At 39.6% G+C, this 25,064-nt stretch overlaps 1 protein-coding gene across 3 annotated transcripts in view; it reads left to right on the plus strand.

The window, feature by feature from the left end:
- robo3 (roundabout, axon guidance receptor, homolog 3) overlaps window positions 1–25,064 on the plus strand; it is a 214,961-nt gene that overhangs the window by 129,314 nt on the left and 60,583 nt on the right. The window lies entirely within an intron of this gene.

Raw genomic sequence — 25,064 nt, forward strand, 5'->3', positions numbered from 1 at the left:
CTCCTCCATCTCCACTCGATCTTGTTTAGTCTTCCACTGACTGCGGCGGCCCATAACCATCGTCCCTGGATGGAGTAAAGCACTGAGGTCATTGTTAGTTTTAGAGGAGGTAATCTGATTTCACGGTATTAATGTAGATAGATGGAAGCCGGGATTCGAGATAAATTCAACCCCGGAAAGAGCCGAGAGAGGAGCGTAATGCTGGCTGCTTCCAGGTGACAGATGTTAGCTTAAAAAATCTCAGTGTTTCTCATGGAATGGCTCCAGGTTTTAACAGCAGGGCTCGGCATATCCAATAGGCACTAATTAAATGCTGATGGCACTATTTGATTTCGGTCATTAGATTATCGGCAATTTCATTATGCTTCTGCAACGTTATGTTTTTGCCATGCAACCTCAGAGCGATCGCTCTGTGATTTGATATACAGAATCGTTTCTAGGTGGCCTGCAGAACTTAAACGTCGTCGTCAAAGGACAGATCCTTCACCTGCGCGAGTATTTCACCATCTGCTCTGAGATATCAGCGAGACATCATAGTCCCAATGTCCCCAAGAATAGCACTATTCTCTCACAATTCAAACCCAGAATGCAGATTCGGTCTCCAGCTACTCATAAATCCCATCTATGAAATTCCTCTTTCGTGCATTCTTAGTGTAAAACGCTTTAAAACTCAAAAGCATTTGCCATTCAGTCACACTCAACTCTCTAATTAGGATCTGAACCTCCATTTTGAGATCCGACGTGATTTATCATGCCTTCTGCAATATCTTTACTTAAAGGGGAAAGCACAGAAATCATATTACTTTTGTTGTCTACAGGATTAATTGAAGTTGCAGCTCTCCAAAGCTGGAAATAACAATTATTTACTGCAAGATGATATTTATTCTCATTCTCAATGAGCTTTGGATTTCTTTTCAGTAAAATCAGGGAGGTTACAATGGGAGTTATATTTCTCTCATATCAAAAATATTGGATTTGAACAATCATTACGTTATAGAACCGACTGCTTGGTGATATTACCAAAGCCATTAACCTACATTTCAGACTCATTTATTAGTGAAATTCGGCGCCTAACGGACACCTTGCGGTTTCAAAACTCCCGAGTTCATTGTAAGTTCATGATCCATGAGGGTTACGGAGCAGATGGTCTGTTGAATAAAACATTTTTTATTGTTGCTGAGAAAATGAGTTTTCCAAAGTCGCATTAAAGACGGTGGTTTACGTTCTGTCAGACTATAAATTTGTATGACTTGGTAACTCTTTTTACAGCGCTATCTAAAAAAATATGCTTTTTACTTCAATGAACCGAGAACAAGCTAAACGCATAATCAAACATCTGAAAATCCCGAGGTTACCCTTACAAATGAAAGGTTTTTGCATGAGTTCTTCTCACATTGAGCAGAAACGTTCGCAGTCTGTGTCTCCGACGAGACTGTCATTATCATCAACTGTAGACTGAATGTGCGCAGTGGAAAGATTTCTGCTACACAAATAGTTCGAGAACCCCGCAGGAGTTGATTCTAGGTCTAGATTCCTAAACCGCACATCCTCCCCAGTTATCTGCCCTGTCCTTTATCCTTTCCCCCATCATCCTGGTGGCCTACATCATTAGTTATGATATGTTTGTCCCTCCGTGAGATGACAATGCGACATTTCCTCTAGGGATGTCTGCAAAAATGGCCTAACACAAGAAAGAATCACATAGACACAAATATTAAGTGTGTGTGTGTGTATGTGTGTATGAATAGATACTATTTTATACTGACAACATACACTGACAACTCCCTAAGAAAATAGAAACGCAAAATCTAACAAAAATAGATGAGTCATTCACACTGCAGTAGCTTGCAAATCTTATTTTTATACATTTTGGTCCTTACATGGGACCTTTTCGGACATGAGGCACTGTTTTCCAGTCTGAAAACATTCTACACTATGCAATTATATGTAACATTTAATATAAAAAAAATTGTATGTATATGCCCAGAAGTTTGTTTTAATATATGTGACCCGTGGTGGTAAAATGAGTCACAATGAACAAATGTTCAAAAATGAGTTATTGTTAAAAACCCTTCAAAATGATGTACGATTTGTTAGAATTTGACAAAAGTGACTGAGCTACCCCTGTTTGAAGTCAGCAAAGTCAATTTTGAGAAAAATTGAGTTAATATCACCAGCAACCATACCTTAAATTGACTGGTTATAACACCAAATTTGACACGCACCAAGTCAACGCCTAATATCTATAGGAAAATATATATTCAACTTTTTTTCCATGATATCCCGATTGTTTGATTAACATTCAGATTAACGTTGGATCTGTCAGTCAGCGCGAGTGAGATCGTTTTCATGGACAAAGGAAAGGTGCACCTCTCAGATAACGTACAAATAAAGATACTTTTAGATTATTTGAAGCATTGGGATCGCTAGACGAGGGCTTAATTAACTCAAAATCGACCAAAATTGTCATTTTTCAATTGTTTTGCCTGTAGCTCGAAATTATCCCGTGCGCATTCCGACTCATTTTGCCAGCACGGGTCACATATATGTAACCCGCCACAATCCTTCACAATGTCAATCTCCATTTAGGCCATTTATGAAACAAGCGTAGTGATTGTGACTTCATAATGTGATTTTGACATCATAATGTGATTGTGACATCATAGCGGGTACATTTAGATATGACTGCTCACATTTATACCCAACTCTATTTCGGCAAGTTTGTTGTTCTAATTCTTTTTTAATTTTTTGTCTTCTGTGGAACAAAAAAGAGTATATTTTGACAAATGTTTGAACTGTTTTGTCCATGTAATGAAAGTCCACAACAACATTGAAAAATAAAACACATCAGAATATTTTATTTTGTGTATTTTCCACAGTAGAAAAATGTATACAGATTTGGAACAACATGGTGAGTAAATTAAGACCCTTTAAAGCCACAATATGTAATTTTTCGCCGTTAGAGGTCGCTTATTCAAAACAAGATGGCGCCTTGATTTCATTGAGCTTTTAAGGAACACACAGGGCCTGAAAATAGGCTAACTTCCGTCAAAATTACCAACATGACAACCTGCTTGCACAGAGAGCGCTGGGGACTATTTTCAGGCGCTGTCAAAGCTCTTCGATTATTACGCAGGAATGAGAGTATAGTTCCTAGACATATCGGCCTAGAAAATCACAACTTTTCATTTTCCGGCGGTCTTAGTACACGATGTAACTACAGAAGAGTCAAGTTTTAAATAGGAAAAATATCGAAACTCTTAGGTCATTTTTTAGAGAGATGCTAACGGTCTAATCAGATTCAATGATCTATGCTAAGCTATGTTAAAAGTGCTACCGCCAGACCCGGAGACCGGCTGAATGGATTCGAAAATGGTAAAACTCAACTTTTTAACTCTAGGGGAGTCGGAAAATGAGCCTATTTTTAAAAAAAGTGGAGTGTTAACGCAGTGAGGTAACGCAGCACTGTTTTATCATATTACACACATTTGAGTGTTAAAAGTTGTTATAATGCTACTTGGCGGTGTCGACTATGAGACACGTGTTCACACTGCAGTGAGCTTGATCGATATTAGGCGGTAAAACATGGCACTCGCGGTAAATCAAGAACACCAGATTTAAACAATAAGACTAACTGTGTTGAGCTGGAGAACAATCATTAGTTTCTGTCCATCAATGACCCAAACAGTGTCTAATAAAACACATCAGATATTAAAGCATCTTTGGTTTTTCCATGGTTTCTACAAAAGGCTAACGCGGGTATGATGTCATTGATAGGCAACGTCCTGGTTAAAATCGCTTATTTCTCTGGATTTAAACATTCTTGGACACATTTGGGATAACGCAAGTATACAAGTCAACAAAATATATAACATCGTTCTAGTGGTTTCTGGATATTTTAATCCCAAAATCTTACATATTGTGCCTTTAATGCAATAAAATATTATTATAGTAGATTTTTGGTTGAGATTCTGTGGGCATTGATGAGATTTGGGCACATAGTGCCAGCTCTCTGCATGGAGATCATCTTTCTCCATCGTGGCACGGCTCCATCAGCCAGGTGGTGGGCGGGAGACGGGATGAGGGGTCCGCTGCCAGCCACAGAGCTCGTCTGGTTCACAGGTTTTGGGGGGTTGGAAGAGATGTATTTAGAGAGAAAGGGAGGTAGAAAGATAAATAGAAAGGAGAAGGAGGGAACCCATATGCCAGGCATGTTGATCTGCCACCAGCAGGCAGCGTGTCGTACATTAGCAGGGCACAGATCTTCGGTCAAACGCGAGATGTTCTGGTGAGAATAAACAGGCTCTTGGCTTGGTGTGCGTGGGAGGGACCGCATTCCCAGAGAGTGTTTTAACAGCCTGTTTATATATTCTGCTTTTGAAGGCGGTATTTATGGTCGAGGTGATGAGTTATGTAGGCACAGTTACATTACTCAGATGATGAAGCCGGAGCTGGGATGATTTACAGTGACAGAATCCTCACACTTTAAATGATAGATGAAAGGGAATGGATCTGTGTTGGTTCGTCTGTGGTTTATTACTTTTTAAATGATGCTCAGCATTTTATACTTCTGCATGGCTCAACAAGGGCTTATGGGTAAACATCAGCCATTTGGAGCATCTAATGAACGTGTTTTTTTTTTTTTGGGGGGGGGGGGGGGGGTCCAGGGGAACAGGTGAAGAACAGCTGTCCTATGGAATGTTGGGAATGAACAGGTGAAAGGAAGATAAGATACTCTTGTTCTCTGTTTTGATTGGATGTGAGAGGCGGGAAACTTTTTTCCACTTCCGAAAACCTGTTGTACTGCAGAAACACGGGTCAGTGACGGATTGAATTGTAACAAGATGTGTTGTGATTTCTGTAGCCTTGTTGAAATTTCATTATTAATTCTCGACACCACAGCAAAAAAAATATGCTATTTCTTTTTTCCAAGTTTGTATTAAGCAAATATTATATTTGCTTAGGTAAAAATATACAGTACAAATTTATTTAAAAACATGATTTTTAATATTATAGTATGAATTTGCATAATGTAGTATTAATATGGTATATTATGTATGATATATACTATCTAATAGTGTGAATCTAATTTGCAGCCAGGGTGTCTAGCAACTCTCCGTTAGCTTGCGAGCTGGAAAAACCAAACTCTGGTCAGGCCAATCACATCGTGTATAGAGTCGGCGGTTCCGCGTGCTACTCGTAAACAAAGAAGCTGGCGAACAGCGGTCTTTCCAATCGGCTTTGGCCGTAACTCTGGAAGACTTGGAGTTAAGCTTTTCTAACAGAAAAGAACAAAGAACAGCACTGAAGTCATTATTAAGAAAGGAAAATGTGTTCGGAGTTTTGCCGACCGGATACGGGGAAAGTTTAATCTATTAACTAGCTCCGCTTCACCTTCTTTGTTGCTCTGGTTGGTTGTAGCGCTATCCTATTGCGTGCAGAGGGAATGTGAAAGACAACCGTTTATCCCGCCCCTCAGATTGAGCCCTGCCAATGGTGTGTTCCCAGAGCCAACATCTTGATGTGGGTCTGGCTTGTCAGGCTAATACGTTTCAAGAGCCTGATGACAAAAACAAAAGTCTCACCATTAAAAGCCAAGTCCCAAGCACACAATTATAATGTTCTCCTTATAGCTGTATGTAGCCTATATGACGTATATGGGTGTTGGAAGCAAAAAAAAGTCCTCTCCCAGAAAAAAAATTCTTAAGTAGATACCATTTATCCCAAATATACCACCTTATACCACTTAACGTCTGGTTGGGCCAGACAAAATTATGGAAAACACTGAATCATTTACAATGGCGATAGTGTAGGGGTAAAGAAAGTTTTGACGCAAATCGACCCAAGGTTCCAATCCGCCTTTTGCTGAACTCGCTCTACTCCCTTTTCAGAAAAGCATTTATTTTCAATAAATAAAGTGTCTAACATATGTTTAATAAGTGTTTATCGGTTAGGGGTAGGTAAACAGACATGCACTGAATTAGAGACTATAAACGTCATATCATTGGTCGTAAAAAGTGGGTGGGTCTTGTCCCACATACAATGGTTCCGACGCCCATGCCTATATGACAGACTTGCGCTGCACATGTTGCGCTGAATTTTATTTATTTATTTATTTTTTAAGTTATTCAAATTATATTTCAAGCAATTCAACACCATCATGTCGAACAGTGTCTCACTGCCGAAGGGAATAATCCATCATTTATCGGCTTTCCTATATCAGACAAATTTTCTTATTAGGCCGATAACGCTAACATATGTCGGACGATACCGATATGGTGGCCGATGTATCGTGCATCCCTACCATTAAGTTATACAAGAAAGTCTGAATTTGGTCATTCTGCTGAAGGAAAGGATTTCTTATGGGTCACACTGTACCTCTAGGGTTTAAGCTGGAGACAACCTGACAGATAAGCCTATTTATGTGAAGCCCCTCAGTACTGGACAAAACTATCGTAATAGTGGCTTATGTTCAGCAGGGCATGCTGTCCTCCTCTGGGCCACCTGCCCTCTGTGCTATTAACCTTATTGCCTTGGATCTGGAATCCGTGTGGGTGCTGAAGGGAGGCCGAGAGTGGTCCAGACTTTGAAACTCAATATAAATTGATTATGAAACCAGCAGAAAAGAGCATTGTAAAAGAGCATTGTAAAGCTTTTTAATTAAATTTGAGCAGTCTTTTACTGTAGCTCTAATGCACCGACACACCCTGATGCAGCTATAAAAACGGCATGATCCGTCTTCCCGTTTCACCATGACTCACAAGGACATTTCAGTCCCGCAAAGCTGCTAAAACTTCACCCAGACTTTGATGAGATGCATCGACAGAGTAGATTTATTATTCCAAAGCCTCCGTTGTAAATATGTGAGCTATTAATCTCTCCAAAGTATTGAAGGGAAACAGTGCCAAGTTTCAAATGCATGTTTCGCCTGTCTTGGCTAATTCTAGCAAATGCATATTAACCAGCGAAGCCTGTCCAGACGTGCATGTGGCCGCGTGTGTGTCCGTGCAGCAATAATGAGATCACTTAGCCTGTCGAACTCCAGGGGTCAGGGAGACTGCTGACGGGGCGGGGTCATTCGGACACGGGGCGACAGGCCTTCTGGCTATTTAACTCTCACGCTACCTAATGAATTAATTAAAGCCAGCCACGAGTAACACAGATCAGACATGTGAACACATGGTCACCTTGGATGAGGCAAGAGAGAAATAGGGTGTCAAGTCAGGGCACTGATCAGGGAGTCGGCCACCTAGGGAGCTGATTGAGACCCATGATAAATTGCCGGGGGACAGAGAGAAATAAAGAGAGGGAAGTGTAAAAGGAAACGAGAGAACGAGAGAGAGTGTTTTGCTGAATGAGCAACAGGTGGTTCGAGGAGTTTAGACTAAACCCCCACTCAACTTGATGAGCAGTGGTGCATCTGTGTGCTTTTGTATAGTCAGGGTTATGACCAGAGCAGGCGGGACGCAAGGAACAATACAGCCCGACTCGGACACCCTAGGGAACCACCATCCACTTTCAATAGTTGCCCCAAACTCTGAGACATCTCTCAGTTGTGTCTCTCTGGAGCTGCACTACAGTTTACTAATAGAAGAGACTGAGTTTTTTTTTTTGCATTGGTTTGTTAAGTTAGAAGTTACATTGGTAACACTTTACAATAAGGTTCATTAGTTAACTACATTAGTTAACATGAACTAATAACTTATAAAGCATTTATATATCTTTGTTAATGTTAATTTCAACATTTACTAATGCGTTATTAAAATCTTGTTAACATTAGTTAATGCACCGTGAACTAACATGAACCACGAACAGCTGGATTTTTATGAACTAACATTAACAAAGATTAACTAATGCTGAACAGAGGTGTTGTTCATGGTTAGTACAATTGTAAAGTGTTACCATTACATTTATTATTAATACATTTTATACATACATTTAATAATAATAATAATTGTAAGTAAATCTTAATACGGATAATAATAGTAATAATTATTATTATTTCTATTATTACAATTATATAATAATAATTTATTGTTATTATAATTATGATTATTATTATATTTAGAAGTGCACATAAGTTTTTCAGTCTGGTTCTCATGAGAGCACCTGGAGATTTGGTTTGGTGCTCACACTGCACAGAGTGTGACCCATTAAATAAATAAAATATTTAATAATAGCATTATTGCTCTTTATTTAATTCGTTTTTTTAATAAAATAATAAATAAAGTGTGATTACCTCTTTCCCTGCCAGCATTTAAAAAAAAAATGTATGGCAACATTTTGAACAAAAAGCTGAGAAAATCACTCGATGATCAAACACAGATGGAGTAGCTCTCAAAGCTTCACAGTCCTAGAGCTCGTCCTGGGTCGACACTTCATTCAGTAACATAAGGCCGTTTTGATTTATATGTTTAATGTTGATGATCATGTTATTTTACATATGCATCTGCTTACAAATGATCGCTTGGTTTTTTTTGCGTCTTCTTCGCATGTGTTTTGATCAGGAGATTCAGTACTCATTCAGAAGATGTGTGATAGCGCCCCCTACAATTATTCTATAGTACACTTAAAAATACAATGCCAATATTTACATTTTAAATAAATGTTTTACTTTTTTATTTTAATATGAATTTAAAATACTTTTTTCAAACCTAAAATCCGCAAGCTTTTATTTTGGCGAGTTGCCAGGAAGTATAGGCATTGCCGGTTTTAGAACTGCCGAGTGAATGTCACAGCTTTGAGCTTTGCGTTTTGCTCAGAAACCAGCAGATTTAATATGCATTCAGTTCAAATGGAAATCTTACGCAGTATTACAGTTAGTCGATCTAAAATGGTGATTGTGCATTTACAGCAGTCTACCATGTTGGTACGCAACTTATTTACCCAGTAAATTTTTTATTTTGGTCGCGCACCACTTATGCGCACCTCCGATTATATTTGTATTACTATAATTATTATGTATAATTACTAAAACTATTATATTACATCTAAATACAATAATAGTTATTATTATAATCACAATAAATAATTCTTCTTCCAAGCAATATTGTCGCGATATGTGGCTCATAAAAAGTGCACGATGAAAGGAAATCCTCAAATAGATCTTTAATTTAATAATCAACACATACAAGAGAATAACTAGGAGAAAAACACAACCATAAACATTAAACAATCTTAAATACATGAGGGCAAACAAAGGAGTTGACCAGTTAATTGACGAGGGACAGGTGAATAAGATGAACCAGTGAAACACATGGGCAAACAAAGACAGAACAGACTCTGACAAATATAGTTCATAATTAATATTTGCAGTCACAGGTATATTTTTAACTGTGCATGCATGGCTCAAACCGAATGTGGCTCATTCCAATCAGATTCTAGAGTCCAAACTTTCCGGTTTATAACATTTGATTTGCACTTTTGCTTACTCATACCTCATGAAGCAATCGTTTCACTCTGTGCTTGCGGTTGAATGAATGCGTAATCATTGTTGTTGACTTTGGGAGAGCCTGACCACCATAGGGACTGTTTAATTGCATCTATTCATTTTCTTAACTGAGATCATAAAATTGTAATTGTGCATTTTACTGGTGTACTAAATTGCAAGGTGAGTTTAAGGGCTTTCCTGTAGGATGGCATATTTTTTAAAATGCCCATTATCCAGATCTGCTGAACTCTACCTTTAGTTTTAAAACACCTCTGATGTTATTACTGTAGAGCGGGAAGGCAACATTTAAGCTTAAAATGAAGTTAGCAAGCCTGTTAAGTGTCGTGATTGATGTGAACTGGTCGTTGCGAATGCAAAATTATTTTCCCTTCCACTGCATATGTGGCCGAGCAATCCGTATACCCTGAGAGTTTGTGCAGGCACCGGCCCTGGGATGATTGATTGCTTCTCTCTCACTGGCATTGCCAGCTGGCATGAGAGCGATGGGAGAGAGCAATGGGCCAGGATATTGCTCTGTGTTTAGAAGGTAGGAGAGCATAGAGACTCACACCCGCCACAAGCAAAAGCAAAACTTCCTTGAGCTGTTACATTTCCATTGGCATCCTTTTTTACATGTTTCTCCCTTCTTTTACTGGTTTCGGCCCCTGTAAATTTTTTGGATTTAAAATATTTTGTTGACTTGTGTACTTACGTTATTCCAAATGTTTCCAAGAATGTTTAAATCCAGAGAAATAAGCGATTTTAACAGGACACGGATCGGATCAATGACATCATACCCGCGTTACCTTCGATTGTAGAAACCGTGGAAACACTAAAGCCGCTTTAATATATGATGTGTTTTATTAGACACTGTTTGGATCATTGATGGACAGAAACTAATCATTGTTCTACAGCTCAACACAGTTAGTCTTATTGTTTAAATCTGGTGTTCTTGATTTACGACGAGTGCCGTGTTTTACCATGCCTAACTGTGCGTTCACACCAAACACGACTTGCGCGAATAAATCGATATATCGTAGTTGGACACTTGAAAATTTTGAGTTTACTCGCTTCATTCGTGCGAGCGTGACATTCACTTCACAACAGACGCGAATTCATGGAAGGGGCTTCTGCCAGACGGCTCGTCTCGTTGCAAAATGGCTGACTTTGATTGTTTTAAAATAGGGCGAATAAGCTTAATTTGCCGGCTTTAGCTAGCTTGTAATCTCAATATATATATAGCTCAAATTGAGTAAAGAGCGTTTTTTACAACTTACCAGACTGTCTGACCTCCTCACTCACTTTCTTCCAAGCAAGATCCTTTTTATTCCTGTTTCTATAAAGTATGAAGATGTATCGTACAGCTCCGGGTATCCACATATGATTTTTTTTTATTTTGTCCTCATTGTTGTCACTACTAGAGCAAGCTCCTGATTGGTTAACGCGACGCGAATATCTGCCAAAGTTCAGATTTTTCAACTCGCAAACGCCTGAAACGCTCAATTCGTGCCGCAGAATGTCTATTCGTGTCTTTGCATTGACTTAACGCTTAACGCTTCATTCGTGTCTGGTGTGAACGCACCATAAAATCGATCTCACTCACTGCAGTGTGAACAAGTGTCTCATAGTAGCATTATAACACAACTCTCAACACACTCAAATGTGTGTTATATGATAAAACAGAGCTGCATTCCCTCACATACACATGAGCGGAAGAAGCGGAAGAGCTCCGCCAAATCAAGGCGTCATCAAGCTACACCTTTGTTTTGATCTAGTGGCGAAAAATGACATATTGTGGCTTTTAAGTAACACAAATATGGCCCAGTTCTTTTCTTGTACATTTTAAAATTCAAGGTCATTTGAACTAGAACTGATCACGCAAAGATTCTGGAACAAAAGATGACAGTTCAATTTCATCAGGCAACGTCAACCAATCAAATTCTCCAGCCAATCTAATCAAACGCGGAAACGGATGTCTCAGCCTGCACACATTTGTGACGTCTCTTTCAAAAGCGTCTAATGCTCTCCCTAGCTCTTTTTAGCAGATGGGCTCACCTTGAAGGATCAGAGGATTTGGGATGAACAAGAATCCCCCCCCCCCCCCCCCCCCCCAAACCCCTGCGAGGAAAGGCTTCAACGTCAAGTCTTATCCCGAGACCTGTCCCGCTGATATGCACTGACGCACCACGCAGGGCGCTCTGAGAATCTGACTGCTCCGCTGAGTTTGAGCCCTGTCTCCTCTCGTGGTTTTATTACCACGTGTGGTGTGGTAAAATAGCACTGTAGTTACCTCGTAGGCTCATACACGATTCGATTTCTGCAGTCTATTGAGAATCCATTACATATGTAACATCTTTGCTGGCGGCACATTGATTATTTCAGACATTGTTCGCAGGATTGTTGAGCTCCATTTACAAGCTCTCTGCTTTTTTTGTACAGCAGCATGAAAGCTTTCGACAGCATATTTGAAGCAGGTTTTGTGACGTTTAACTCCGTCAAAAGCGCCATTTGTGTATTACATTGGTTATTATTTAGTTTTATGCACCTCTCTGTATGAAGAACCTGTCCTAAAATCAATCATTTTATTTTGAAGCAGCTTTCCTACCTAGCTTTCCCCAGGCAAAAATTGTCTGTTTACCAAATAAAATGCTATTTTTTCCCAGAGCTTTCAGCAACGGCTGCACTCTTACAGGTTTTTAACATTAAAAAGAGCATATTTATGTATGTATGTGTATGTGTGTGCATAAATATATAATTTATTAGAGATGCACTGATGTATCGGCCAATAATCATTATCAGACCATAAAAGTGATTATTTTCACTATTGGCCATTGGCCGATTGTTTATAAACAGATTGTTTAAACACAAAATCTCTAAAAGTTAACGTGACAGTGTATTAAAGGTCTCCTATAATGCCTCTTTTTAGCTCAAAATACCCCACAGATCATTTTTATAGCATGTTAAAATTGTCACTTTTTGAGGGTGAGGAAAAACGTGCCGTTTTTGTGTGTGTCCCTTTAAATGCAAATGAGCTGCTGCTCCTGGCTCTCTTTCAAGAAGAGGGCGGAGCTTCAATAGCTCATGTTAGCAGTTGTGATTACCTCTCACACACACACTGAAAATATCAGAAACTGTTCAGCCTTTTATGTTCAAACCGGAGTCGGACAATGATGGAGAGACTCAAGAAGAAGTGACAACTTGTAGAATGCATGTTTGAATGCCCCAATCCAATAACTGGAAAAAGCTTTGTTGCTTGTGATAAGAAGAAGTCTCAGTTTTCAAATTCTGTCCATTTTATCACAAAATTCAAGAAATACTTTTTCGTTTTGACGCTCTTGAATGTGTCGTGACAGATTGCTGTAGAGGCCAAGTTATAGTACAAAAAACGTACATGAACATCAGAAGGTATGTTGAAAGATACCGTACAACTTACCGAAGTGAATTGTCTCGTAATTACTCAGTGTTTCAACCACGAAAAGACGTTAATAAAACCTTGTGTCACTTAACGTCGCATTTACCTCAGGAAAGTTAACAATAAAAATCACTAGAGAGAAGCTGAACTTCTGTTTCTTGTATATTATTATATTATTATTATATGATTGTTTGAGTTTGTAAGTGTGGCAGTGACAACCACACATGTAAAAAAAAGTCCCAGATCATCTTAATTCATCATGCTGGTTCGTTTTGGACAGTTAGACATGTCCTCAGATGGCTGTGGATCACTTTGGGGGGACGTTTCATTAACGGAAAGGGGGGGGGGTGATGATGGACAAAGACATAGTTCAGTCCCATCCTCTCATTAAGCTCGAGAAGTGCAGACCATCACTAGATTAAAGTAATCCTCTTTCTTCCCAAAGACCATGTCTCTATTAGCCTCCGCCGTGGTCGGCCACACGCGCCGGATTAGACCACATCACTAATGGACTTATTGTTGTCGGTATCTGCATACAAAAAGCCCAGCTATGGGGGGGCCTGGGGCTCCCCTCTTGGATGTGCCATCAATACAGAGATCCTCCCCTCCCTCATCCCCTTATCTCCTCTGCTTTTGTTCTCCACTCAGGCGTTTTGTGGGCCAGCGTTGTGTCCAGCAGCGCAGGAGCTGGTAACGGTTTACACACGCAACGCACCCAAGCACTGAATAATGATGAGTTTACAGTAGGGCGAACGTGTGAGACAGTCAGCCACCCACCGAGCAGCTGTTTTCCCTCCAAAACACTCGACTGAAGTGTTTCAGTAGCTTCTGTTGTTACGAAACGCTTCATAAGGGAGGTTATGCAAATGCTGTGGAGCTGACCTCTTATTAGGCATCAAAGATGAGAAAATGTGAGGCTTGTCTGATTTAGTTTAGATCATTTATTCTGATAGAAAACTGTTAATGCTAACAAATGTATTGTAGAAGAGCTGAAACGGACGAGACGGACATCTATTGAGGTGTAGATTCCATCACAAAAACATAGGGATGTAAACAACTGAAATTTACCCATAATGCATTGTAAATGTGACTAACAGGCTAAATTAATCCTTAAAACTGAGTTAAGCTTGTGGTGGAGAGGATAGCTCACCCAAATATGAAAATTAATTTCCTAACCTTTATTAGATAACAGATATTTTGAAGATTTATTTTTGTTTTCTTTAAAAATTGAAATGGTATTATAGTATTTATTAATAGTTTGTATTAACCTTTATTTTTATATTTTCATTGTTATTTTTAGTTTTAATATCTTTTTAAATAATTAAAAAATTAGTATTTCTATAATACATTTAGCTTAAATTTTTTATTTTAGTTTTAGTCATTTTAGTACTTCACCTCATTTCAGTTAGTTCTGAAAGCTAAATGTTTCAATTCAGTTTAACATCTAATATTTATATTTTATTTAAGCTTTAGTTAACAATAACAACACTGCTTGGACAAAAGCATCTGAAACGTTCCAATTAAAATCAGTGTAAATCCAAAACTAAATTGACCTTTTATTGTATATTCCAAAAAAAAAAATCTTTTGAGTTCCACAAAGAAAGAAACAAAGAAAGAAATAAAGAGACGTATATGTTTGGAATGATATAGAGGGTGAGTAAATGGTAGAATTTTTATTTTTAGGTGAACTGTCCCTTTAAGGATTTTGTTAGGAAAGAAGTGAACATGTTTGAGTGTGTGTGTGTGTGTGTGTGTGTGTGTGTGTGTGTGTGTGTGTGTGTGTGTGTGTGTGTGTGTGTGTGTGTGTGTGTGTGTGTGTGTGTGTGTGTGTGTGTGTGTGTGTGTGTGTGTGTGTGTGTGTGTGTGTGTGTGTGTGTGTGTGTGTGTGTGTGTGTGTGTGTGTGTGTGTGTGTGTGTGGTTTATCCTGAGTGGCAGGCCGTCACATGCTGGGAAAGGTGTGAAGATCAACCTCCCATCTAGCTTTAGACCAGCGAGCCTGCGATTAACTTGAGGATAGAGCCGGGTCTTGTGTATGAACTTCCTAGGCTTTAGACACAAAACAGTTTTCAAAAGAGAGATGATGTGTGATGTACATCAAGCATTTGAATATTCTCACAGAATCTTTACGCAGTGCAAGTGCACGTTTGAAATGACTAGTTCGCTCCCTGATGGCGTCTCTTCATTAGTCTCCTCTGTATAGAGCCACCTCTCTGTCATTTAAATGAGGCTGGCGTACCCTGATGCAGCTAGCATGGGCCGCTCCAGGCAGCTGCTGGTGGGACAGTGATTAACAGTGAATGGGGTGGAGGTTAGAGTCGAATCCTCTGGCTCTGTGCCTCTGGATCCTACTGTTCCTCCTCCTCCTCCTTTTCTGGATAATGACACCCACCTCCAGCCCTGCACATGCGGCCTTGCTCATAAAAAATACTCATTTATAACTTCAATTTGTCGCCCTGACATGGCGAGGGGTAAGAGGTTTCGGGGAAGACCAGACGGGCCTGTTTATGGGCAGTTAAGAGCCTTGAAATGATGTACCTCGGCAGCACGTCTCATACATCTCTCCTTCACTCCGTCCCTCATATAGAATGCATATGATTTCATCAGGCTGGGTAGGGCTGCTGGGGAGCGCTTTTGGGTCATAAAAAGATGAAATATCACTGTTATTTCTCGAGTCTTCACAGTGTCTGCCACCGCAACTAAGGGTTTATGAGGGTTGTAAAGCGGACTCGTGTCTCAGAACATGCAGCCCCAGGATTGCAGTGGTACAAGTATTTTTGGTTTCTTTCTTACTTATGTATTTTCTAGTGCTGTCTAAATTAGCGTGTTAACACATGCAATAATTGTTTTCAGTTTAACGCGTTAAAAATATTTAACATAATTAACGCAGTGTCCGTTTTTTTCTGTTACATTGATCACACTCTTATTCATGCAAATGCTAACCATTCAAGCGCAACAAGACAGAAGAGAACACGCTGTCTGTAAATGTCCTGACTATGACACACACACACACACACACACTCAGAAAGACAGAAGAGAACGCGCTGTCTGTAAATGTCCTGACTATGACACACACACACACACACACACACACACACACACTCAGAAAGACAGAAGAGAACGCGCTGTCTGTGAATGTCCTGACTATGACACACACACACACACACTCAGAAAGACAGAAGAGAACGCGCTGTCTGTGAATGTCCTGACTATGACACACACACACTCAGAAAGACAGAAGAGAACACGCTGTCTGTAAATGTCCTGACTATGACACACACACACACACACACACACACACTCAGAAAGACAGAAGAGAACACGCTGACTGTGAATGTCCTGACTATGACACACACACACACTCAGAAAGACAGAAGAGAACGCGCTGTCTGTGAATGTCCTGACTATGACACACACACACTCAGAAAGACAGAAGAGAACGCGCTGTCTGTAAATGTCCTGACTATGACACACACACACACACACACACACTCAGAAAGACAGAAGAGAACGCGCTGTCTGTGAATGTCCTGACTATGACACACACACACACTCAGAAAGACAGAAGAGAACGTGCTGTCTGTGAATGTCCTGACTATGACACACACACACTCAGAAAGACAGAAGAGAATGCGCTGTCTGTGAATGTCCTGACTATGACACACACACACACACTCAGAAAGACAGAAGAGAACGCGTTGACTGTGAATGTCCTGACTATGACACACACACACTCAGAAAGACAGAAGAGAATGCGCTGTCTGTGAATGTCCTGACTATGACACACACACACACACTCAGAAAGACAGAAGAGAACGCGTTGACTGTGAATGTCCTGACTATGACACACACACACACACTCAGAAAGACAGAAGAGAATGCGCTGTCTGTGAATGTCCTGACTATGACACACACACACACACTCAGAAAGACAGAAGAGAACGCGCTGTCTGTGAATGTCCTGACTATGACACACACACACACACACACACGACTCTTAGAAAGACAGAAGAGAACGCGCTGTCTGTGAATGTCCTGACTATGACACACACACACACACACACACTCAGAAAGACAGAAGAAAACGCGCTGACTGTGAATGTCCTGACTATGACACACACACACTCAGAAAGACAGAAGAGAACGCGCTGTCTGTGAATGTCCTGACTATGACACACACACACACTCACTCAGAAAGACAGAAGAGAACGCGCTGTCTGTGAATGTCCTGACTATGACACACACACACACACACACACACACACACACACTCAGAAAAGATTAGATTGTTTTAAGTTCACTTAAATTAAAAGCCTAATAAATGTTGAAATTGATAGCAATAATACTGTAATGTTGAATGTCTATCATTAATGTTTCATAGAGACATCAGTATCAGTGATTCTGGCCTTCATACATAAAAAGATGCCATTACAACAAATATTTAAAATACTGTCTTTTAAGTTGTTTCTACATTAATTCACACATAAAATCACGATTAATTACTGAAAAAATGTGCGATTAATTAGTCATTTTTTAATCGATTGACAGCACTAGTATTCACTTACAAGTTACTTTTATAGCAGATATTGCAAATACAGTTTATTAATATGTTGTTTACTGTATTGTTTTATAGCAGAGGATATTTTAGTTATTTATTTGTTTGCAAATATTACAGTTGTTTGTGTGTGTGTGTGTGTGTGTGTGTGTGTGTGTGTGTGTGTGTGTGTGTGTGTGTGTGTGTGTGTGTGTGTGTGTGTGTGTGTGTGTGTGTGTGTGTGTGTGTGTGTGTGTGTGTGTGTGTGTGTGTGTGTGTGTGTGTGTGTGTGTGTGTGTGTGTGTGTGTGTGTGTGTGTGTGTGTGTGTGTATATAATACTTATGATACTTAAAAGCACAGTTAAAAGCATTCAAAACAAATAAGTGCAAATAACTTTTTTTGTTTGATTTACTATCATTTGTGTTAATATTTATAGTTGCTTGTTTGTTTTAGTTTTTTGCTCATTCTATTTAATGTAGAGATTTCCATGTATAACTATTTGAAAATTAGTTTGGGTTGATCTTTAAAACCGCACAAATTTGGTTCTTTTCACTTGGCTTGTATCTGAATATTAACGTCAGCCTGGTGGGTCAGAGCGTTTCTCACACATGGAGGAAATGATTTTCCATGCACAGTCACCACATCAGTGCATCCAGATGCTTTTCATCAATCAGCTGTGAAAGAGAGAGACGAAGAGAGCGAGGGATCCCAGCTGTTGTGTTCTAACAGGACTCAGGTGATGGCTAAGCAGCAGAGACAGCATCTAAATGAACGCCGAGACGATGACAAACACGCACATGCTAATGCCATCGCAAACAAAAGCCGAAAGAAAGCGAAAAAAGTGAGTATGGCGTACAAGCAGCGTTGATTTCCCACTGTCCCCAAGGCAATATCAGTCTGGGCTTCTGCCCTGAGCTCGCACCGGGCTCATTACGTCTGGAGAGGCCTCTTTGATCCTATCGGGGTTTGGGATGATGAAACGTTGAAGGCAGCCGATCACAGTGTGTGTGTGTGTGTGTGTGTAGGCTAGTGTGTGTTTGTGTGTGGTGGAGGGGATGTTAGATGGTGGGGGTTGGAAAGAGGGACAGATGTCCAAGCTGCACGTGCCTCAAGCGTCACATCCAACCCCCCAACTCCCCTGTTACCTCCCTCTTCGCTTCTGTCCCACCACCCCCCGATTTCTGTCAGGAGCTGGTCCATCGACTGCAACAGATGTGCACTGAGGCAAACCTGCCTGCAGAAGACCTCTGAAATCCAAACGCTTCCAAAGCTGCTGTGGCATCTCATAGCCAGAAGATATGAAACCTGATCCATATCCTCTTATCCTCTGAAGTGTCATTGATGGCAGGGAAGATTAGAGTTTAAATTCCTCAAAATGTCACAAGTTCTTTGAGTCCTTTCGCTTGCAGTTGTGGGCCAGGCTGATGTATAGTTTCCAGGCGTAACTGACTGCAGGGCAGAGGTTTAGCCGCTTCTATCCAGAGATTTGCTGGAAGATATTGAGATATCCTTTCATGTGGGGCAGAGACAGGTGTATTCAAGAGAAGTGCTCTTTCTCAAAGCTGCTGTAATTGTGTTGACTCCACAAGGGAACTCTTAGTGGCGGCCGCAAATCACTACAGAGAACAGAAGGAAATCACTCATACACCCAGACAGCTCAAGAGCATCTCGCTATAACACTTTTGCCAATGTTTGGCTGCCCATTTTTCTTGTGAGACACTTTAATTTTCTATAAAACACACCGTTAATGCTCTAAATTTTATGCCAAAAATGCAGCGTTTCGACCTCAGTCGTCATCTCTATATACACTACCAGTCAACTATTGGGGGTCAGTACGATTTATTTTTTATTTTTTTAAGAAATTTATACTTTTATTCAGGATTAAATTGATTAAAAATGACATTTGAAAACATTTACAGTGTTACAATAGATTTCTATTTCAAATAAATGCATATATTCATCAAAGATTCCTGAATAAATGTATCACGGTTTCCACAAAAATGTAGCACAACCATTCTCAACATTGATTATAATGTAATATAATATAATATAATATAATATAATATAATATAATATAATATAATATAATATAATATAATATAATATAATATAATATAATATAATATAATATAATATAATATAATTCAATATAATATAATGTAATGTAATGTAATGTAATGTAATATAAATGTAATTAATATAATATCATATAATATAATAATATGTAATTAATTATATATTTACTTACCACAGTTCTCAGCATTGATTATAATATAATGAAATAAAATATAAATATATAATATATATTATAAATAATTACTTACCACAGTTCTCAGCATTGATTATAATATAATATAATAAAATATAAATATATAATATTATCATTAATTATATATTTACTTTCAACAGTTCTCAACATTGATTATACTATAATATAATCAAATTAAATATAAATATATATATATATATATATATATATATATATATATATATATATATATATATATATATATATATATATATATATATATATATATATATATATATATATATATATATATATATATTAGTAAGTATATATTTACTTACAACAGTTCTCAACATTGATTATAATATAATATACATTTATTATATATATATATATATATATATATATATATATTTTTTTTTTTTTTTACTTAGTTGCTTTTTTGTTTTTGTTTGTTCTTGTTCAGCTTTGCTGTTACATGAATACATTATAATTTCAAATTTAGTTTTGTTGCAATTCAAAAGAACTGTTTTCTATTTTAATACATCACATTATAACTGTTTCACTGTATTTTTAATCCAATAATGCAGCCGTAGTTCGCATAAGAGGCTTCTTTCCAAAGCAGAGAGTCCCTGAAGGCTTTATTTAGTGGTGGTGTGTGTCTGTATAAGTGGAAGGTTTTTCCCTTTCCCTGCCTCAGGTCTGCCCTGGTCTGGGTGGTCAGGGGTGGTCTGTTGTGGATAATTGGACGTCCAAGGGGGCCGGAGGACAAATGTGACCATTTAAAGAAGATGAGAGGGTTGAGGAACCAGCGGACAGGCCTAAAGCTCTCCATATGTCCACACACGCAGATAATGATTAGCATTATACCTCATCAATCAGATAAATCAATAGCCTGCCGGTCAGCTACCACCTGTTCACCTGATTGTGCATGCTAAACTCGAATTTTAAGTGATGAAGGGGTATTAATTAAACATTATGACATTAAGATGCATCATCGGGCACCTGTACATCCCCAAATCAAATTCACATTGGAGGGAGCGGTGCAGATTTTTAATATCAAGGCACATGGATTAGAGCTTGTATAACAGATATTGACACGGTTCATGATTTCCTGACCCAAATTTAATAAGATGAATGCCTCACAACGATCATGCGCAGAGATTACAGCCCATGTCTTGCGTTTGTCTGTGTGTATGTCTGAGCGTGTGACAGATCGCTTCATGCAGAGAGGACAGATTGACAGATGACCAACTCGAACGCTGAGAGCGCCTCTGCGAACATAAACCTTTCATCACTGAGAGAGAGCCATTTGTCATTTGAATATTAGATTTTATTCATGAGTGATCGTAAAGCATGCAAGCTTTCAGGGAACAAAGTGACATGCTTTTGAGTGCCTGATCACGCTTGACGATAAACCTTTTCATTAGGCGTGAATGACTGCGGATGCATTTGTGTGTTTAGTCTAAATTCCTATTTGGGGGGGGGGTCTAATGCTATTTCATGCATTCTGACTTATTTACGCTGTTAAAGAGTTGATTCTCATGCTAAACATGGACAAAATGTAAAAAAATACAGAGTATTTCTGTGTCAAATACACTCCTTCAGGATTCAAATACGTTTCCGAAAGTTTTTTTTCGAGTATGGCCCTGTATGACATCATAAAGGGCGGGATTCCTTGTATGGCCAGATCTCCCGGATGAGCGCGCACACACACACACACCAGAGGGAGAGCAAGAGCGCGTCCATCAATGAGCTTCGTTCAGGTGCGCTGCCATTTTGTTTTTAGACCACAAAATCAACAATGTCACTAAAGAAGTGTGTTTCTAGTTGTGAGGGAAAGATCACCTTGTTCAGCTTCCAAAATAATCCAGCGTTAAGGAAACAGTGGATGTAGTTTGTTTTTCCAGAGTTCTGCAAGTGTGTGTGTTTGTTCCCGGTCATGAGTGGAAACCGCAGGCAGTGAGTGAAACTCCATCAAATGTGTGTGTTTTGTTGGCTATCGGCGTGCAAGTGCAAATAATGTGAACAGCACAAACGTATAGTGAATCGAAAGTTATCCAGGGATAATGCCATGATGTGTGTGTGTGTGTGTGTGTGTGTGTGTGTGTGTGTGTGTGTGTGTGTGTGTGTGTGTGTGTGTGTGTGTGTGTGTGTGTGTGTGTGTGTGTGTGTGTGTGTGTGTGTGTGTGTTTGTCAAGCCGAAACCGCAGGCGGTGAGTGAAACTACATCAAGTGTGTGTGTTTTGTTGGCAATCGGTGCGCAAGTGCAAATAATGTGAACAACACCAACGTATAGTGATTCAAATGTTATCCAGGGATAATGCCACGATGTGTGTGTGTGTGTGTCTGTTTGTCGAGTGGAAACCGCAGGCGGTGAGTGAAACTGCATCAAATATGTGTGATGCAGATCACACATATTTTTATAACACCACCATATAGTGAATCGAAAGTTATCCAAGGATAATGCCATGATGTTTGTGTGTGTGTGTATGTGTGTGTGTGTGTGCTCGTGACTCTTTATCTCCGCCCACTGCCCTCCTCCACTGTTTTCGGAAAGAATCGATACAACGTATCTGTCTTTTATAAATATGATAAAACTAAAGACTCTTCAGAGAAATGAAGGATGCAATACTACTCCACTCTAGAGCAACATGAGATTTGCAGAAACTGTGTGTTATGAACCTTTAATAAAAGCATCAGACATGTTTAGAGCTGTCAAACTACTTTAAATGCACATGCAAGCGGTTGTAATGCTGAAAAAGACCTCAAACAGACCACCGAAGGACCCGTCTCCACTTGTGAATTGATTTGGTAAAGCCTTCCACCTGCCGCTCCGTGACTCAAACAAACAGACTCATTACTGTATAGACAGCTGCATTGGTTGCAAGTGAAAGCCCCCAGCAGAGTCATATGCTGGTGGGTTTTAAGGGATACCTTACAATGTCAGAGATCCGACTTTAAAATTAATGAAGGACCGGGGACGAAGAATTGATTTTTGAGAGGGGAAAGGTTGCGAGTCGGGGGATTCATTAGCCATGCCCCACAGAATGCGGCTTCAGTGGCAGCCGAGGGAGGTAATTGAAGCGGACTGCGGCGCTCACGGGTAGGATTACACCGACTTTGTTTTCAGAGGAGATAGAAAGATGGAGAGAAGGAGAAGGAGAGGGGGTTTCCCCCCTGAGGTCGACACGAGGGGTCAAAGGTCACAGTCTTAATCCTTCATCCCCTGGGTTTATGGGTAATTGGCAGTCTAATCAGGGTTTATAGAAGCTCGCTTGGTCAGAGCTGGCCCAGGACTAGTTTAAAATTACACCCTTTCCCACCTGTTAGAGTCATTTGTACTTTATCGTAAGGTGTTGATTGTCAAGATAGGAACAACTGAAGAAGATGCTTCGTTTTTATTGGCTCAGCAAGCACCTCTAATAGTTATAGCCGTATTTGCAGGAACTTGATTTTCCCTCAGATTGGAGGGCTCCTCTCTCAGGGGAACTGGATCTGTTGTTGGTTTGACAGGGCAACATTAGATTTCCATAAGCCCACGGGACTGTACTCTTTAATTCTGTTGATATGCATGTGAGTGCGCGTGTGTGTGGAAATTAATTAGTTGAAAGCTCACATACAGTGTGTTTCAGGGCCGGTTCATGAGGTTAATTAAAGCTGCAGGTAGGGCTAGGGATTCAAGCTGGCCCAAATAGATTTGACTATCACTCAGCACCCTGCTGGCTCAAATCTTGTCAAGCTATTTAAGACTTGCTTTAAAACATTACTGCTGTTGTGACGACATCTCATAAAGCAATACGCCACATGCAGAACATGCAGTTATTTTACAACGGTTAGAGTAAAATAAGGGTTATCAATAAATAAATATTAGAATGCTGTCAAATCGATTAATTGTGATTAATCGCATCCAAAATAAAAGTTTGTGTTTACATAATAAAAGTGGGTGTACTGTGTACATGGGCGTCAGAACCATTGAATGTATGTGGGACAAGACCCACCCACTTTTTACGATCAATGATATTTGACCCACTCACTTTTATCGTCTCTAACATTCAGCACATGTCTGTTTACCTACCCCTAATCGATAAACACTTATTATTAAACATATGTTAGACGCTTTATTTCCCCTTTTCTAATATTTTCTTCATTTTTATTGAAAATAAAAGCCTTTCCGATCTGATATGTGATGGGGAAAGGGAGAAGATGGAGTTTGGCGAAAGGCGGACTCGGACCACGGGTCAATTTGTTTCAAAACTAGATGCCGTGCGTCTTACCCCTACACTACTGCCGCTTTCAATGACATGCCGATTTCCTTAATTTTGTCTTTCTGAACTATACGTTTAGCAAGGACCCACCCACATTTATTTTGCTTCCGACGCCCATGACTGTGTATAATTATTATGTATATACACTATATTGCAAAAAGTTGCGTTCAATCTTTTCCATGGCCACAGGTGTATAAATCAAGCACTAGGCATGCAGACGCTTCTACAAACTTTTGTGAAAGTCTGGGTTTGACTGCATTGTGCCAAGTGTAAAGTTTGGTGGAGAGGGGATTATGGTGTGGGGGTTGTTCTTCAGGGGTTGGGCTTGGCCCCTTAGTTCCAGTGAAAGGAACTCTCAATGCGTCAGCATACCAAGACATTTTGGACAATTTCATGCTCCCAACTTTGTGGGAACAGTTTGGGGACGGCCCCTTCCTGTCCCAGCATGACTGACCAGTGCACAAAGCGTCGCTCCATAAAGACATGGATGAGTGAGTTTGGTGTGGAGGAACTTGAGTCCTGACCTCAACCCGATAGAACAACTTTTGGATGAATTAAAGCAGAGACTGAGAGCCAGGCCTTCTCGTCCAACATCAGTGCCTGACCTCACAAATGCCCTTCTAGAAGAATCCCCACAAACACACTCCTAAACCTTGAGGAAAGCCTTCCCAGAAGAGCTGAAGCTGTTAGAGCTGCAAAGGGTGGGCCGACTCCATATTAAACCCTGCGGATTAAGAATGGGATGTCATTAAAGTTCATGTGCATGTAAAGGCAGGCGTCCCAAAACTTTTGGCAATATAGTGTGTATATATATATATACTTATCACAAGTATATCGGCTGTTATTTTGTTGACATCATAGGCATCTTTTAGTGTGTATATATATATATACTTATCACAAGTATATCGGCTGTTATTTTGTTGACATCATAGGCATCTTTTTTTTTTTTAAATAACTTACTAAAATGTGACAAGCATTGTTTTTTTCCCCTAAAATGCCCCATCAGTAGACATCCAATTATACTCATGTTTGTCAAGCAGGAATGCCTCCATCATTCACCATGACATCCTCATGAAGAGTGATGTATATTCAAGCGTGATGCCACTCCATCGCATACATTTGAAGAGAAGGAAATTAAAACGGCAGCAGCTGACAGACATCCATTAAAGGTGC

This window comes from Gobio gobio, assembly GCF_949357685.1.
Source record: "Gobio gobio genome assembly, chromosome: 22".
NCBI classification, from domain to species: domain Eukaryota; kingdom Metazoa; phylum Chordata; class Actinopteri; order Cypriniformes; family Gobionidae; genus Gobio; species Gobio gobio.